This window comes from Rhyacophila brunnea, unplaced genomic scaffold (assembly GCF_057557595.1).
Source record: "Rhyacophila brunnea isolate RB1 unplaced genomic scaffold, BYU_Rbru_1.0 scaffold_14, whole genome shotgun sequence".
In the NCBI taxonomy this organism is placed as follows: domain Eukaryota; kingdom Metazoa; phylum Arthropoda; class Insecta; order Trichoptera; family Rhyacophilidae; genus Rhyacophila; species Rhyacophila brunnea.
In genome coordinates this window covers 17,696,865-17,717,231 of record NW_028232796.1, presented here as the reverse complement: position 1 = coordinate 17,717,231, position 20,367 = coordinate 17,696,865, and positions in this window count along the sequence as shown.

Below are 20,367 nucleotides of genomic sequence, written 5' to 3'. Positions count from 1 at the left end.
TCCCGACTAGCTAGACATTTGAAACTTTTAGAATATATCAGAACGCGATGCCAGTGCATTCTTTTAATACTTTTAGCCATTTTTAAGTAGAATTAAATTCGTTTTCAGTTAATTCTGTTTTGTATGAAAAGTTATTTCGGAAAAAATCCGTAATCCAATCCACTATTATTGGTTGCTAGGTGTCTGGGGTCCTAGCAACTAAATTATTAATATATACGTGCGTTACTATGGAAATCAATATGACATGTCAAAATGACATTTCAGTATTATTTATATCAAGTACATTTTTTTTGATCGTTTAAGCTAGTCAAGTCAAGTTTATATGATTCAACAGAAAATTTAAAAACGTTATACATAAAAAGTTCTTTTTATCTTGTAATTATTTTAGCGTAATTTTATTTATATGTTTTTGGAGGTTTCATCACCCCTAAGATTTTCATTATAGCCTTACTTGGGGTAATTTACCCCGGTTCGCCGACCCCTGAAGTAGATAGTTATATAAATAAGACGTTATGATATATTATTATTATGTCACGTTTTGGCAGGGTAGATTCAAACGGCCCTGATTTGTGCGAAGAAAATGTTTTCGCCAACTTTTTCTAGGCGAGAATTACATTAGGTTTGAGGTTTTATCATCATCCCCCGCTATATTTTTCCCACGCCACCCATCAGCTGGGTTGTGACTTAATTCAATCACTGTGGCTAACTCACTTTGGCTGTTGACAGCATGTCAACACAGAGGTTACTACGAGAGGAATGACCGTTAAACCCCTCAACTAGTAATGTACGGTGGCGAAATGAATATTTGTAGTTTACCTTGTTTTTTTTTTTAAATTACGACCATTTAACACAATTTTAAAGTGGCATCAAGTTAATTATTTATTCATAATAATATGACGGGTATATTTTAAATCACCGGATAACTGACGACATACTGTAGTTATCGGCAATAACAGGAAGTCGCTGTAGTCGCATATAGAAGACTTCTCAGTGACGTACCTGTCATGCCCGTGCTAGAGGCGTTTTTAAATAATGTATCGGCTCTCCTTTTATATGCGATTCTTTTCCTTCTTCGCAATAAACCAAATATTTACCAATAATAATTCTAACATGACTCCAGATCGTTTTAGACATATTTTTGTGATAAAAAGCTCCAAATTACGTAAATTTATAGATCCACACACCACGAGAGCGTAAAATAAAATGATAAATTTGGGGACGTTCCTCATTTGAAAACGGAAGTACGATTAGCTGTACTGGACGGGATTGTTAGTTCACAGTTTTAACACGTGGGCAAGAAGTTCTTGTTTGACAATACTTATATAATCGAATAAAAAACTACATAAATGGAAACACAATATAGTACCATCTATCGGAAAATTATTAAAGCAATACAATATTGCCTTAAGAAGATACATATAATGTAGTGGGTAACATTGCGCCCCCCCCCTTTTTAAAAAATCCAAAGTAATAATTGTCTCACTCCTTTGGAAATGTCACCAGATTAAAAAAAAATATGATAAAAAATAATAGGTAACTAAATAAAATAGATCAGAAGTTCAAGAAATTTTGCTACACGTTTCTGTGGTGCTGGTGAACTTTTATCTTCTTCTTAATTTTGCTTTGTAAATATTGTATAATTTTATGATGATTTCACTTTTAGTAGTACTTTTCTCCATCTCTCTATATATAAAATGTACGCATTAGATCTAAGTATAATTTAAAACTTGTATTTTTCCGTATCAAATATATTTTTTAATTTATCCAATTCATTCTGTATAATAAAATTTTGTAACCATTATTAAATTTGTTGTGTAAATGAAATTTTATTTAAAGAGTTTTTATTTGTATACGGAGGTTAATGTCTGGTGTGGGGGATACACGGGGCTATTGTCTGGGGCATTATTAGTGGGTAATTGTCCTGGAACCAATCTAGCATAGTGCTATTGGAAATATTATAATAATTATCTTAAGAATTCTTTCTGCCCCTCAATGTTGGCTTTCCTAAAATAATCATTTATTTAATATTTCATTGTTTAAAAAAAACAGAATATCATTCAATTTTAAATCGTCAGTGGGCTTTTGAAAATACATAGAATTAATTTGCTGTTAGTATTAGTGTGCACCAATTCATTCGATATCTACTTATGTCCCGTAAAGATGCCTGTTCAAATGTGTAAATAAATTTCGGTTACTTGCTAACATCAGTTGTTTATTCTCCCAAGGTGCAGAACCAACCTGCCACTGGTAATGCCAATTGGGAGGGCGATAACTATGTTCAACGAAATTGCTTCGGGTGTTGATATATTCCACCTACGTGAAGATGAGTATAGGAGGACGTTGTTTTATAAATTCTTAAAATTGGGTCTGCTTAACTCATCCGGTGTACTTCCTTGTACCTATCTAATTAATATTTTTGTATGTACATATTTCTACGGTTTAATAACATACTATGTATCTCTTTTTTTATGTAACACTTACTGTTTTAAGTATACTTCTTTGTTTCTATATGTCATGTTTTGAACGTCTTAAACTTATAATTTGTAATGTCCACAATATAAATTGAAATTGAAATAACTAGGAACTGAAATTATATAATTAACCCACATACTGAACTAGATCATTTTGGAAAGTTTGTGTACCGAATGGAACTTGAAAACACATCCATTGCATTCCGGGTGATTACTATTAAACTAAAAATTGAAAATTTCGTTAAAATTTATTGGCGATCATATTTAAATTTAACTAAGTATTAACGATTAATTCTATCTTTGATTCCTTGATGTCATCAGGATCCCTAAAAAAATAATTTTAACGTACTTGTACCTACTTGTTAATGTATTTTAAAAATTAAATTATTTTTATTCAATTGAAATACAGATGACCTAAGAATGCAACATTCTTTGTTTATATTAACTTTTCAGCGAAACAAAAGCCTTAAATACTGCAAATACAAAATGTTATTAGGTAAAGGAAAATAAAATTAGCATACGTAGTTTAAATTTTAGTTTTAATATTATTACATAAAATGGAATAGTACTTACTGTTATTTAATATTTGGAATTTATTGTTAAGTTAAAAATAAACCATTAAATATACAGGAAATACAAAAATAATAAAAATATAAGTTTATTAATGTAAAATTAAAATAAACGTTGTTTTTGTAAATATGTTACTCAAAACAATTTTGCTTGCCCACTCCACACGCAAGTTTTAATATATTTTTTATTGTTGTTTTTATTTAAAATTTACATGTTGAAAATGTCCCTCTGAGGCGGACGAAACCGGACCTAATCTATTGATTAAAAGTGGAATAAGTACTACAAAAAAATGCATTTTATTAAATAAAAACAACAATACAATGCAGTTCCACCATGAATTGGCAGTTAGCAAAATAAAAGAAATTATATTTTTTATGTTAATTTTATTTCTCCTTTAATATGTTATTCTTACTTATCTTTGTATAACCACGACTGTTACGAATAGATTGTATTCGTTATTTAAGAATACCGATTCATTATTGTTATTGTATTGCTCCGATTAGATAATATGTAAATATTATGTAGTAATTTCCTTGATAATACGTAAATCATATAAACATAACATAACACAATAAAAGCCGATTTTTTTCGATAACAACAATATTAATTATGTTAGTTATGTAGGCCTCAACACTTATAATGTTATAATATATGAGTAAGTAAAATGTTGATATTTACAAATTATTTCTTTTTATGTAATGTGATACAACATATAAATAAAAATACATATTTTTGATCGATGACTGAATATGACGTGACGTCAAAATTCATTTTTAAACATTTTTTTGGTACTATTTGCGTCACAAGTTTATCCCTCCCAAATTAATAACTATTGTTGAAATCGGTATTTTCACGTTTCCTACGAGTACGTGATAAACGAGATAAAAATGTTAAAATTTCTACAATGTATGCCTGCGCAAGTTTGTAGCAATCGCGTATTTTTTATTGCGTTTTTTGGCGACATATTTTAAGCGTAAACTGACACCGTTCGTTTATTATTTACAATAATTGTACCATGAGGAGGCTATAAATGACTATCATGGCTTATACTTGAGCAAAAAGTTTCGCAAATTTACCGATTAAATATGCAGTTACGTCACAGCTGGCTTAATATACTGATAAAGTTAGGTAAGTGTGAAAATTACAAATTTTATTTTATTACATTTTTAGTGATGCTATATGGTTTTACTGGTGTGATAATATCAATTAAAATAAAACACATGTAGTAATTACACGCAGTTTAATAAAAATCAGGACCGATTTCGTCCGCTGCAAAGGTGGTACACCGTCAACTGGGTCCAAACAGTAATTAAAAATGTAAAGCGGGCGAAACCGATCCTGATTATTGTTAATTTAAATGGAGTACTTTACATATATTATGTTATATTTTCATTGATTAGTAATACATTTCGACCGTGTTTAAGAAAAAGGGCGTAACCCTCACAGAACAAATTTTACAGGAGGGGCAAAAAACGTTTTTTCAATGATTTTGGTTCAATATTAATTCATTTAGTACTAACACCGCGACTGACGTGTTTGGAGTCGTTGGCCGGTAATTAAAAGGTAATCAAAAGGTTAGCAGTGATTGTGTTAAAAAAATAAGCTCAGACATTGGGTGCATGATGATTGATGATTTAGTGTAATATCTTTTCGATCTAATAATAATTAAAGAAGTTATTACAGAAAAATCATTAAAATTTAAGGTAAATGTTTTTTTCTTTAAAATAAAACTTAATTAAAGCTCAATTAAAACCTGAATTTAGATAATTCGGCATTTGCGGCTTACTTCCTTTTTACAGAACGTGTATTTAGTTGTATAGATTGTTAATATCTAATAAAAGCACTTTCGCAAAAACGAGGATTATGCCCTTTTTCCTAAACATAGTTTTCACAAATAATAATATTATTGACTATCAAAATAAATAATTATTGACACAATGACTGCTAACCTTTTACCTTTTAATTACCACATTTAAATAATAACACGTTAATTATATGTAATGGCCAACGATTCTAAACGCGCCAGTCGCGGTGTTAGCACTAAATGAGTTGATGCTATTAAAGATAAAAATATTAGTAAATCTATAAAAAAGATCGCCTTGATGATGGCCGACCTAAGCTAGGGGATGGCTCCATAAAAAGAAAAATATTGACATTAAATTACATATTATTTTATTGAATATACGATTTATAAGGAATATTTGAAATTAATAATATATATCAATAATACTACCTACCTAGGTATATATTTATTATACGATACAAATTTTATGTATATTATTTAGGTACTGAAATCGTAAATCTTTTTTTTATTCCAGCTATTTCTCATCTATTTCAATATGCCTCCATTCTCGAACAGCTGTCACGATTTCCTCACGAAAACAAATGAATGGCAATTGTTTTGATTTTATCTGTTGGTAAGCTTTTGTTTTCGCGTTCCTTTATTATGCGCACGTCATGGCTTTCTTTGTTTTAGTTCAAAGGGTATGTAAAATGAAAATATGTGACGTGTTGTTATACGTCGGTGATATACAAATAATAAATTCACGTTCATGGAAATAAATTCGCATTCATAAAAATGATATATTATTGTAGTAGTGCGAGTAACATAAATATTGTCATATTATTATCTCTTTATTTATAATCAATACTATCGACTGAGGGAATATAATAGATTTGTAATTTAAATTGGTTTAAGTTTTAGGTAAGTAAGTTTTTTTACTATTCTATTTGAATCATTTCTAGCGATTGTTTTGCCTTTAGGCACTCTGCACAATATTACAAAATATGACATTACTTACGGCATTATTATATAGTTAATTATCATATTACACAATCGTGAAAAGGGTGTTATCGAATTTCTCAGTCTTGAAGAAATCTAAGTATAAAGTGTTGGATGTTTCTTACACTAAAATACTTACTGTTTAAACACTAAATAAAAAAAAATATAACATTATTCGTAAGTACTGGAACTGCCCAGCATAACTATTCTTAACAGTTAACACTGTAACACGTTTCCATTATTTTAATTGTTCCAAATTAACACGGAAGCAATTCCATAACTAAGGCGGTTATCTACAATAATTGGTAACACATTGGTAATTCGTAAAACGGTGAAAAATTAAATTGGTACACACGTCGTGTGAAATACGTCTTTTTTTGCGGTGCTCGTTCAAGTTCGTATGTGCCCGTGTATGCTTTTCTACACGAAGTGAAATTTTGTGTACAAACGTCAAAGAGTAATCGAACATAACCTACAATATTTGACAATTCGAGGGTAACTATAAGTTGAGGCGACGGCCGTGACGTAGGTATTCGTAGTATTAATTTTCAAAATAGTCGCATCTCAATATTCTCAATAATGTAATTGACGTATGAGAGGCCGTGTTAAAAAATAGCACGTTAGACAGTTAACTTTCCGTGATAATTAACTGCCTGAATACACAAAGCGATAAATGTGTTTATCACATTTATCACTTTTTTATTAATTTTGGAGTTAAGTACCTAATGTTAGAATAGCCTCGCAGGAATTGGAATATTTTAGTTTGGATTTGAAATGACAAATAAAATTTAAGTTTAACTTAGTAAGTATTTATATTGTCACAAATTAAACGAAACCGCACGTAAATAAAAAAAAGATTTTTATATTTTGTTTGTTTCGTGTGTATTGAAAGGGTTATTATAGTCAACCATAATGAATCGAGGGGTGACTAGTAGGCACTTCATGTAACAACTGTATCTAGCGGCAGGGTGCATAAGGGTTGACTGCAAAGTGCCAATTACGCGATGTCTGGTTATTTTATGCAAACTAAAACAAGCTTTAAGTAGTCTGCTGAATTTTGACACAGCCATAAACACTAACCTTTAACATACAATTAATTAATTAATCACAGTTTTAACCACTTACATCCCTAAAACATGATACTAATTGAATCATTTATTTTCAAAAGCCCAACAAAACTGTTTGCTAATTTTAACTTAGAAAATGTTAAGTTAAAATTCACAAAATTACAATTCAAAATTAAATATAAACTGCTTTCTTTTAATTTAACGAATAATTTACAAGACTGAAGAATGATACATTCTTAATTCTTGGAAATTAATATTCGTTAAATAAAAAAACTAGATTTTTAAAATATTAGCAATTGCAAATACGCTAAGGGTGATCGTAATTGCTCTGCAGGTGAATTTTAAAACATCAATTTTATTAATATTTTTCATTTTAAATAATCAAGATGTATCTAAAAATATTGAAAATTAATTAAATTAACGAAAAAATATTCATTAAATTCGACTTAAAAATTGAGCAAAACGCGCATTTAATAAAGTTTTTTTTTTAATTTGTAAGTTTATTAAAATGAAAGTCATCAGTCATCATTATCAGCCGGGTCGATCTACTACTGAATGAAAGCCTCCCCTATTCTCATCCACTCTTCGCGGTCCTTAGTTCTTCGCTGCCACGTACATCCACCGAACTTTATGAATTCGTTCATTCAGCGAGTTTTAGGGCGTCCCTGTGGACGTTTAATGCCCCTTGATACAATTTTATATCCACTCGCCGAGCGACATGCCAGCCCATTGGCGACCTCTATCACATCGTGTTATTTTGTATGCTTCTTTATTCATTGGTTTCTTTTGTGGTCTCTCCGCGTTATGCCCAACATGCCCATTTCCATACCACGTAGCGTTACTCGTAATTTCTGGATTATTATTACATTACAAGTTACAAGTCCGTGTTTTACACGCATACATAGGCGTCAGTACAACACATTGGTTGAACACTTTACGCTTCAAAACTTTATTACTTTATGAACGCCATTAATAAAATGTATTGAATTGGACGTTTTGCTGGAATACGTTACTCCCTACTGTTTTAAGCTAAAATTTGGAGAGATGTGTAAACCGACTAGGAATCAGGGTACCTTGATCCAAACCATAAAAGCTTGTCGCCAATATTAACGAAATTTGATAAGCTCCTCATTCGCATGGTTATTATAAATTCACCAGAGTATCTCGTCAGACGGCCGAGTTCGAAACTAAAATTGTCTATCAAGGGTGGATATGTCACAGACGCCATTTATTTTTAAAATATGTTTTTAGAATTATGGATCTCATGTCGTCATAATATCCTAAACACATTTTATTTAGTGTTTGTAAATAAAATATACAAATTTTAAAAGAAAATCAACAATTAGTTAAAAGCTCTTACTTTTAAATAAGAATTGTACCTACTACATGCTTTTATATGTTTACGTATTAATATAGTATCAAATCAATGTAGTAATCAGTATCAATCAATCAAACGACTATTTGTTACTAATTTATGCTGATTTTCTTGCTCAAATTAAAATTAAAAAATGAAAAGAGTATTATATTAGATTATTAGTAAATGAAGATGGTCTTTAAATATTTTATACTTTTAGACAACTTCTTAGCGCCAATTATTTTGTAAGTATTTAAATTAAGCTATATTTATAGTTAATTCCGTCATACTTATGTAAGGTGGTAAAGCACATTGGCCGGAATTCAATGCGTGAGGGTTCGAGTCCTGCCCGGAGAAATCAATTGGTGAGAACTAAATGGCTTATTGTTATATCTTTCCCTACATAATAAGCATTTTTATAATATTATTGTATAAATTAATAATAATTATAATAAATTAAATCTATGGGTATCAGATATTTACTAAACTAATATTGCGGTATTAATACTATCGACCGAAGGTACTTGATGGAATTTGAATTAAAATTCTAATGGAAATTATAATATTGCGGTGTTATGTATCCATAACTCCGCTCTCTATAATATTTCCCCAATGAAAATAATTTGTCTTTACTAATTATGTACTATTTATGTACTAATTATGTACTATTAGAATATTCGGTCGGTGTTACTATTGCAACGTTTTTTTTTCCGACCATGTCCGATCCTAATAGGATCATATGGGCCTCCACAAAGTAGAGGGTTGTATTAACAGATTTTGTTTTTTACGAGAAATGGATGTCAGCCACTTGCTCAACCTATTAGGTCCATACCCTGACTCACACACAAATTGAAAAACAATATGTGTTCTTGTCAGACCCAGGATTCGAACCTGAGACCCACGGCTTGATAGTCCAGCGCTTAAGCCACGCGGCCACCGTAGGTGTCACGTACCGACCCAATATTATATTATTGATCAACCCCAATTTATTTACACTATCTAGCTGTGTTACTACACACATATAAACTCTTATACATGAACTAATCTAATTCTAATATTACTTACTTATTATTTCATATGTATATCATTGTAAATGATTATAATTCTAATATCATTCAACTCGGACCATTCAATTTGTTTCAAACTTAACTCAGCTCTACTCTCCGAGTATCACTACGGATCGAACTCTCCTGAGTTCTTTCCCTTTTATTTACAGTAATCTGTACTTTGCGACATGGCGAATAAATATATCACTGAAGATTAATATCCATCAAGTCTTATTACTGACATACATCTTCCACTGGACTACATTAAGGATCGGGGCCCGTTGGTAAGGATTTCTGTTGCCGAAAACAATATAACAGCGGGATGCTTTTAAATTTTGGCTGGTATTTTTATATATTGACATTAACATGACAAGAGAAGACGGAGTATCGTGAAAAATGCATATATAACAGAAATAAAACGGATTTGAAAGAAAAAGAAATGTAAATAAAATATATTATGATGGTATCAAGTCAACTATTTTGCCAACATAATTTAGACGGAGTATTCCTACATCATTTTATAAAAAAATTTTTGTTGTAAAAACACGTACTCGTGAGGGTGGTCGAAAAGGTATTTGAGACGCTAAATTTGCACAAAGGGTGACATGAATAAAAATATCCAAAAAAACTTTTTTCTACCCTTTTTTACAAAGCAGGGTAGAAAATTTTATGTGAAAGAAAACTTCATTTCGGAATCATCATAGTGGATGGAGTATGGTCCTTTGAGGAAATGGACGCGTCTTTTAGAATAATAAAATGTAATTGGTGTTTTTATTTAGATATACCTTTTGTTGAAAAAGAAAATAACAATTCTATATTACCACTATTATTTTATTTTCATTTTTACATACTGGGTATATTAAAATTTGATTTTGTATTTATTTTGTGTACCTACCATTATATCACTTGTGTATATTATTGTGCCGGTGACATCTCATGGAGATAGACAGACTTAGGTGTGGGTCATTTTAATAGGGTATCAAATTAGTAAGGTGTGAGTACGAAAGAAAATACCTTCAAATTTTCTAATCGTTATCTTATTATACATTTTATAATCATAATACAATATTTATACGCTGAACGGAGTGTTTTTCAACTTTTTATAATTTATCTCCACTTTACAGCGCTTTTTCTCGATAACTATTAGTCGCCGAGCATATACAATCGGGCGCGCGGGGCGCTCGCGTATTTTTTCAGTTTGGGCGATGAATCACCAAGGAATACAATAGATCATACACAGCGTATGACGAACATTACGCCTCGCGCGCCTTATATTTCAACGCACACAGAGTTCAGTGCGGCGTCTTTTGACGTCATAGCACGACAATAAATTGAAAATACATTGGATGTGACCAGCAAATGGGGCGCGACGGTCTCTAATTTACACGGCTGTTGGGAGCGTTGTCGTACAGGCGCGCGCTTATTCCGCATATTATAAGTTATTCTACACCGTGTGCTTACATCATATTAAGTTACTCCGCTAGCACAATGACATAATTGTGAAAATAAATTTAGAGCCGACCAATTAGTTAATAAATTTTATTGCTTTGCAAAGAAACACGAGGCGAAATGTGATCGGCGCCGCTTTTTACATAGGTGAGAGGTAATGCGCGGCAAGAGGTGTGTGATTATGGTTATGTATTTACGCTTCTTGTGCCGACTGCGCCACGATCGCCGCACTCCGCTCGGTTCAATGGGCGTTATCGCTTACAGGTATAAAAAATAGACAAAAAATTAAGGAAATTAGATTATATACAAAATTGATATCACAAAAGTGTTTATATCGTTGTATCTACTATAAAAATAATTACAAGATAAAAAGAACTTTTTAAATACAACGTTTTTAAATTTTCTGTTGAACCATATAAACTTGACTTGACTAGCTTAAACGATCAAAAAAATTTGTACTTGACATGTCATATTGATTTCCATAGTAACGCACGTATATATAAATAATTTAGTTGCTAGGACCCCAGACCCCTAGCAACCAATAATGGTGTCGAAATAACTTTTAATAACAGTTAATACAAAACAGAATTAACTGAAAATGAATTCAATTCTACTTAAAGATGGCTGAAAGTATTAAAAAATGCATTGGCATCGTGTTCTGATATATTATAAAAGTTTCCAATGTCTAGCTAGTCGGGAAGTTAGTTAAAAATCGATTGCAAGATTTGTACCGGACAAATAAGAATACGAGCTAATAAAAACGTTGTAATAAACGGACTTGCGTGCTATTTTTCGAATATGGCAGGGTCTTTCCGATGTGCACCAATTTTGGATTTTTTATTAGGAACCCAATCTATAAAACACATTAAACAATTAGATTTGGCCGACCCCTTTCAGGGTAAAATTGCTATATTTTGCTATTTTACAATAAGACGTATGACAAATCTTTGAACAAACGTCGCGAAGGTGGATGTTTGACGAGTGATGGTACCAGATGGTAGACAATAATAGATAATAAGACCACGAGACGATTAGAGGGATCCTTGTCAAGATTCTTGGTAAATCAATAAGTGACATTAAAATAGCACAACATGAAAATGAAAATATAACTTTACTGCTTACATAATTTTGATAAACGGTTGATTTTTACGGATTTGAACTCTATTTTTGTTCGTGACAATGAAACGCTTACTAAGCAAGCCACAGAGCCATGTAAATAATATGATCTAATAGCAATACTAGTGATGGGTATACATTTTTTCTAATAGGCTTTACCTCAAAAAAATACTCATTACAGTCATAATAATATAAACCTATAATAAGGTAGTACATAGTATTATGGCTATATTTTTTATATTTATACTATTAATTATCAATATGGGCGTATAAAAACCGACCATAAGACCATTCTGTTGTGTAGAAGAATTGTTATCACATGGAGATTTGAAGACCAATAAGTCATATTAGGTATTAGATTTGACCCAGTTTCGAATTCATTGCAAGTCTTTTAAATTTCACAACCTTACCTAACCTGACCACAGTGGCACATTTAAAAGGTCAATTTTCAAGGGAAAAATTAAACAACAGCCAGATTAAATTTTTCAGTCAATATATTTATTATTTTATTTAAGAGTTTATTAAACTGGTGGAACTTTTTGATTATTTATTTAATTCCAATATTTGTTTTTAAAATATTAAGTTATTGAAATATTAAATTAATAAAGTTTTTCAAATTATAATTGATCTTTAGATATCCGCATAAATTTGTTAGATTTGAAAAAATATATAAAACTAAAATACTTTTTTTTACCATGGAGAAGATGTACCATATTGGCGCCGATTGTCTCAAATGGGTTTAATTATAATAATTAATGTACACAAATTGTGATTTAAGCCGCCCACCATCACATACATAATATTATGTCGGAATACGATTATCTAATAGGGAACTCACGATAGATGCAGCCGGGTACAAGTAAAACGATCACATTAGGTTATGGTTATACTAATCTTATTCCCGCAGCCTCAAGGATTCCGTCACCGTGGCCGGCCCTCCATCACCCTGAAGCGGTGCTACAAAAGTGACTACGCCCTGTAGGTCTGGCATGGCGGGAGGCGCGAGAGTTGGCGATAAACCGAGGGTAGTGGCGTGATAGGGTGAAAGAAGAATCTTATTCCAGTGTGTTTTTATTGTTTTGGAATAATTGACAAAATTCTGCCATACAAAATGTTTGACAAGCGGTACTAAAAACTCGGCGAGTTTTCAAACCGGCTCGCTTAGAGACATGATTGGCCAATTCTAATAGCATTATTATTGTATTTTCATCTTAATGCACCGATTTCCAGCGACGCGGTTAATCGCATTAGGCCCGTCGCGCACCGCGCCGTGACTTCCTCAACAGTGTGACCGGAATAGTAATTAGTTTGCCAAGATTTATCGTCGGCAACTTTGACGTATCCTTATTAACTATTAACCGCAGGCGAGAGTTACGTGCGAAAGTGGGTCGAGACGCGGACGGGTGTGTGGCATCCCTTATAGAATATTGGATCACTATAGCATTACGAGCAAGTTTAGAAGCATCCCGAATGAAAATTTATTAAACACAATATATTATAGTCCAGTGACGTAGAAAAAATGTTGTGCAATTTTGTATAAATCTATTTAAGATATTGCGGCGTTTTAAATCCGACGAATTATAGAAAATTAAAGTTTTGACCGACATCTTGTTATTTCATTGGGTTCTAGTTGCATAATGTCAACATGCACAGTTGTCTTATGACAATGATAATAAAATGAATTTCCCGACTCCTTTTCTTCTGGGTATGCTATCAATGCGATCCCTGTCCACCCGAAGAGTGATTACTCTTTTAAAGCATTTCTTTCTACTTCTTCGTGAGTTCATTTACAATCCGTCTATACTGGCAAATATTAATTTTTATGTTCCCACCAATATCACTCGTAACTCTACGGTCTTCAAGATACCTCGTCGCAGGACAGATGTTATGCTTCATGATGCTGTGTATCGTGCGATTAACTTATTTGATGGCACCATAAAGGTTGATTTATTTTTTATTACCTATATAATGTTTGTGGACGTGTTAAATATGTTAAATTTATAATTGTATATATTATCGTGTTTCTTTAATATTTACATAAACACATGCTGTCTTTTCTACTTTCTTGTTATATTAGTTGTTATTTGTAATTAGGATATTTTTATAATTTTGTATTTATCATGTATTATGGCGCATTGACCAATCGCTGTAATGCCGTAATACTCTTTTTCTAAATAAATAATGTTACGAGTATGTTTAAATGCAAAATAATTTTTAACAACATAAAATACATGTCCAAACTGAAAATGGACCGTCTTGGAATTCAAGGGGTCCTGGGTAAATTTTAAAGTGACTCGATATCTAAAAAATGACGATAGATATGCATAATGCAATGTATAAACAGAATTTATTGAATATTCAGAGCCATCTGCTAGGTTCACATTTCCGTTACTGTAATCTCACATTAGGTTACATTTACGATGGTTTAGTCGTTTAGTGCAAAGATATTGTATGTCCAGTTTTTGTCGAAATTGAGTTAACAATATACACAAAATGTTCGTCTCCATCATATCTTTATGCTGTAAAAATATTGTACTTCCAAATAGGATATTTTAGAAGATACTATATCATTCAAATACACAATATTATGTACATTTCTCATGCATCTCAAATTTTAAACTTCGATTTTCTCAAAACATACTAAACTGGATATACAATATCTGTTCACTAAACCATCAGCCTATAAAACTACAAATTTTTCAGTTAATGTGCACTTCGTCATTTTCATATTTCGGCTATCCCTAGAATCATTAATATTTACAATGATATTGTTTTAAAAATCGATGGTATTATTTAGTAAACTCATATATTTGATAGATTTCTGTTTGTCTGACATAAATTATACATGCACTGTTATAAAATATTATTAGATATTATTATAAGACATGAATCAATATGTAAATTTATGACTGACCAAATTCCCACAGTATTATGTTATATTGTTAAATATTATAGCAAACAATTTTTTGATATAAATAAATATGGGATACCTTTTAGATTACGTACTGATTAGACTAGAATTATTGTGTAATTTTAATAACTAGCTATAGTAATATCAATTAATTGTAATTGTTCACATCATAAAATTGATAGTTTATGATATTTTTTGTAGAACATCTGCTGTATCCCCTATCTATACAGATTATTATATCCCTAGATATTTTCCACTTGAACCGTGAACCTTGAAACATATCGTAAGGACAATAAATCTCTATCCAGTATTTAAGCTATATATTAAGACGATACGTCACTGAAACAGCAAATAATTTTCAACTATAGGCGTGACGAAATTTTGGACTCGCTGGCATTCGGAGAGAGAACGTTGAGCTGGGAACACGTCAATTTGTTTCGTGATGGCGATGGGGGTATTAATTCTTAAATCGTGTAAAGATGACTAAAAACGTTATCCATTTACTTGAAAAAGAAAACATGTCAATGAATATATTAATATTGTTACTGATAGAACAATAAACAGAACATTAAATGGACGCATGTTGGATTTATATGACAAATTATATTTCGTTCGGCATGCGTCATTTGCACCCGTGACCCGTAATCCGCGCATTGTCTAGCCACGATCTTTTTAGACCGTGCCTCAACTGAGGTATAGCCTTAAGCATCTAGTGAATGTAATACGGACTCTTATTTCAGATGCCATACTGATAAATTAGTGATAAGATAAGTTATATAATATGTTAAAATACCTGATTAGTGATACTGATTACTGATTTGAGTGATAAACTGATAACTATTGATAAATAATAGTGTGTTCTTTATTTAAAACATCAATTTCAAAAGTAATCGATGGTGTTAATTATTCTAATCAGTAAAAATAAATGTTTTAAAACTTTAATTAAAATTTATGGTTGTCGACTTAGAACCGATTAATTTTGTCAAATTAATCCGTATCAGTAAAGTATTATAGCTGTTTTTATGGCTACATAGTTTTCGATCATAATGTAGGTATAGACAATAAAACAATACAATTCCGAACCTAATTAACCAATAAGGAAGTTGAACTAAACAATAAAACGTTGTTTATGGTCGATGAAGCATACGACGCTAAAATCGTTCACCCTAAAGACAGTATTCGGTAATTCGATATCGTGGTGGGAATTTCGTGTAATTCCGACTACTTACTAGAGTAAAATGCTTACGAATTTCTATCGGATAAAATAATATAAGCATTTACTTAATAAAATACTAGTAAAATGAAACGCTTTTTTATTAGTCTTAAACCAATATTCATTTATTATGACGTAATGAAATAATTGTATGGATTGACGGGTTTAGGGACGTAGACGCCAAAGGTACTGACTGTTTTTGAAGCGCCTCCACGATATAAAATATAATAAAACCATCAATTTAACCCATCAACGTACCTACCTAGTTAAAATATGACTGTAGTTTTCGGTAATTACAGTTACAGGTAACAGTAGGTAAGTAACTAAAAAAAAAATTAGGTATTATTTAAAATGGCAGTAATGACACATAATACTACAATTGATTTATTTTTTGTGCAAAATTACGTATCTGTTTGACTGCTTATGTTCTAGTTCGATGTTAGTTGCAAGGATTTTGTTATGCTTTGGCTAATATTTTATTGAACATACATAATTTTGAAAAACACTTTCTGAGAGAATATATTATAACCAATAGAAAAAATCTTTTTTTTGAAAAAAGTAAGCCACCCCGGCAGGGAATCGAACGCTGCATCTCCCGGGCTTACGCCCTATCCGCGCATTACCTCTATGCTACGCAGTGACATACTAATTGGGACAAATTTGAACTATTGGTCACTTTTAATACCCACTCATCAGCGCTCTTCCAAATGGATGGTGGCTTAATTTTTTCTATTAGTTATAATAATATATTCTCTCAGAAAGTGTTTTTCAAAATTATGTATGTTCAATAATTAGAATGATACATTCTTAAATCTTGTGAATTATTCGTTGAATAAAAGAAATAGTTAATTATATAATATTTTATTCTTGATTTAAAAAAAACTCATGTATATTTTTTAAATTTTGGAATAATATAATAATTGTATGACGGGTTTGAAATGTTTCGAGGCCCCCTTCAAAATCACTGCGTCAACAAAAATCATTGCTGATTGTATGATTGCAAACACGCCATATCAGAAGAAGGGGGGACAGAAAGGGCGGTTTACCCCGGTCCTAACAATTTTAAGCGCCTCAATTTTCAAAAAAAGGGGGGAAAATGCATAGCTTGTTCGAAATATTGATTAATCTGCAGTTTTAATTATTATTAAGATGGTAATTATTATTTTAACCATGTAAGTGGGTGCAGAAGAAAGAAACATATTATTATCTTCTAGTGTACCGTACTTTAAAACTCTCTACGATCAATTTCAATTTCAATTTATTCAATTTATTTATTTTTTTAACATATTGTGGACATTACCGATTATAAGTTTAAGACGTTCACAACATGACATTTAGAAACAAAGATTTATATAAATATAACAGTATTACATTAAAAAAAAATAGATAGATGAGTAGATAAATTAGATAGGTACAAGGAAGTACACCGGATGAGTTAAGCAGGCCCTATTTTAAGAATTTATAAAACAACGTCCACCGTCTCACGTAGGTGGAATACATCAACACCCGAAGCAATTTCGTTGAACATAGTTATCGCCCTCCCAATTGGCATTACCAGTGGCAGGTTGGTTCTGCATCTTGGGAGAATAAACAACTGATGGTCTCTATTTCTAAGATAGTTATCAGGGACACACAGGTCAACACTGCCCAGAATGGCAGAGTTCTCATTTATACCTCAACAATGATTCAATACATTATATTATATAATAAATTTGCTCGTGCTAAATCAAGAAAAACTAATAAGTAATAATAAATAGTATGAACAAAACTAAGTCTGTATATTATTTTATTTCTCATAGTTTGAATTTTGAAGTGAAAATGCGGAGCCTCGGGTCTCGCATTTTCCGGATTGTAATAAAAGTATGATTGATATAACAATGAATAATGTATTTTTGTTTGGTTTCAGTAGATTCTTATGAATTACACTACCAAAACCAAGTACATAAGTACTAGTAAACTTTTACTCAATGGAATTTTTGTGGAATTATGGGAAATGTGGGTTATCATTTATTTAAAAACATAAAGTGAAAAGTAAATAATTGTTTTTAATCCTCATGTCTAACATTTATTATCTGATAAAGTACGAAGTGAGAATAGTTGGAGGGGACCAGCTATATACTATATTAATTTATTGAGGTACAATAGATGTACTGATGAATACTTATACAAATCGTATTAAATAAATTGGGAATACCACTAAAACATATATTTTTTTCTTTCGACCATGTCCGATCCTAATAAGATCATATGGGCCACCACAGAGTGGAGGTTTGTATTAACAGATTTTGTTTTTACGAGATATGGATGTCAGCCAATTGCTCAACCTATTAGGTCCATACTCTGACTCATACAAAAATTGAAAAACAATACGTGTACTTGCCAGAGTCAGGATTTGAACCTGGGATCCACGATGCTATAAGCCACACAGCCATCGTGGGTGTTAAAAATGTGGGTAGAAAAAAGATACATACAATTTCATAAAATTAGTTTCACAAAGGTTTCGTTTATAATTGCGTAGTTTCGGTATTTTTTGTTCGTTTCAAAATTGATAATGATTTTGTAATGTCAAATATCATAAGTTTCAGGAGAGTTCTTTCATTTTCATACAATAACAGTAAGTATCGTTTTAATTATACGAATATTCCTTCTGACTGACATCCTAAGATGATAAATATGTGGAGATAATATTATCACAGCAGTAAATCAGCAAATCTATTTTCATATTATGATTTGAAGCTAATAGTTATTCACATATTTAATACTAAAATTACACAATGGCAACTCGTGTTGCTTATGCGCATTCCAAAAAACCGCAAGGGAAGTTGTGCAACTAATTTGCGCTGTTGCATTAGCGGTGTGTCAGTTTACCACGGATTCAAGTTGCGTTTAGTAACAAGGTGAATACTACTCGCTAATCATAGAGGGATAGATTGAACTCGTGTCGGATTCACTGTATATAGTTAAGTGGGTGACCAATGCCACACTGGTGTTTCTATTAAAGCTGATATAAAAACCATATATAAGGGAAAATTATGGTAACTGTGTCTCATTTGATATTAAGATTTAAGGCTATACCTCAGCTGAGGCATGGTCTAAAAACATCATGACTAGGCGATGCGTGGATTGTGCAAAAGACGCGAGGCGAACGAAATATAATTTGTCATAAAAATTCAACATGCGTCCTTTTAATGTTATGTTAATTATTATATTCGTAATAATAATAGTATATTCATTGACATGTTTTCTTTTTTAAGTACATATGTAAAGTTTTTTAGTCATCTTTACACGATTTAAGAATATATTCCGCCGACGCTATCACAAAGCAAATTGACGTTCTCACAGGTCGACTATCGCTCTCCGACTGGCAACGCGGCCGAAATTACGTCCCACCATAGACTAAAGATACATCTAGACGCCACCCGTTGCATTGCTAAATGAAGCCGCGTGCCTTGCGTTTGGTTTGTGGGCGAGCGAACGCATTCGTCTACAAATGTTCGAGACCATAGACCATTTTGCTAGTGCTCGCCCAAAGTGCTCGCACTAGACGCTCAGAATTAAAATATAATTTTCTATTTTTTTACGTTATATAGTATTTTTAAGCGGTCAAAATGCAACCATTAGATAAAGATATCTTTAATTTAAGTTATTTTAAAGAAACACTAGGTCACTGATATTAAAATATATAATAATATACAAATAAATTATCACGAACATGTATCAACTTACCTATGAAACGTAATACCATTTTCTTGCTTATCAGTACGGCTACCATATTTTAATACAACACACAAAACCATCTTTTCTACTTAATTAACTAAAAATATTTACAACTGAATTTATGTTTAACACAAAAAATAGCAATTTTAGCAACACGAGTTCGCAGGTTATCGACGCTATGTGAAGCGTTTCGTCACGATTTGCCGGCGACACTTTTGGAAACTAGCTCACACATATGTAGACATTTTATCTTACTCTAGCGCGTGTCGCAGAGATTTTAAGGGTGCCGAATACTTTCTCACTCGCACTCATGCATCGTTTTTGTTCAGGCCTTGCGTCCCACATACTGTTGAAAATTATTTGCCGTTTCACTTATGTACGCTCTTAAGAAACTGCCTAGCTGTAGTGAACAACATGCAAATTTCCTACAATTTAAAAACAATAACTCGCTATAAAACGAAATGTTTTGAAAACCACTGGCGTATCTACCTGTAGGATAACAGAAAAGGTCAATTTGTAGGCATTGGTTAATTATAATTTATATTTAGCGGAATTCCCTAAGATAGCAATAATTTACAATAAAGTAACGCGTAGATTTCACCAATATTGTAATGATTAAAATATAGGAATTGGTGCTAGTAACAATTTTGTATAGCGTGATTATTATGGTT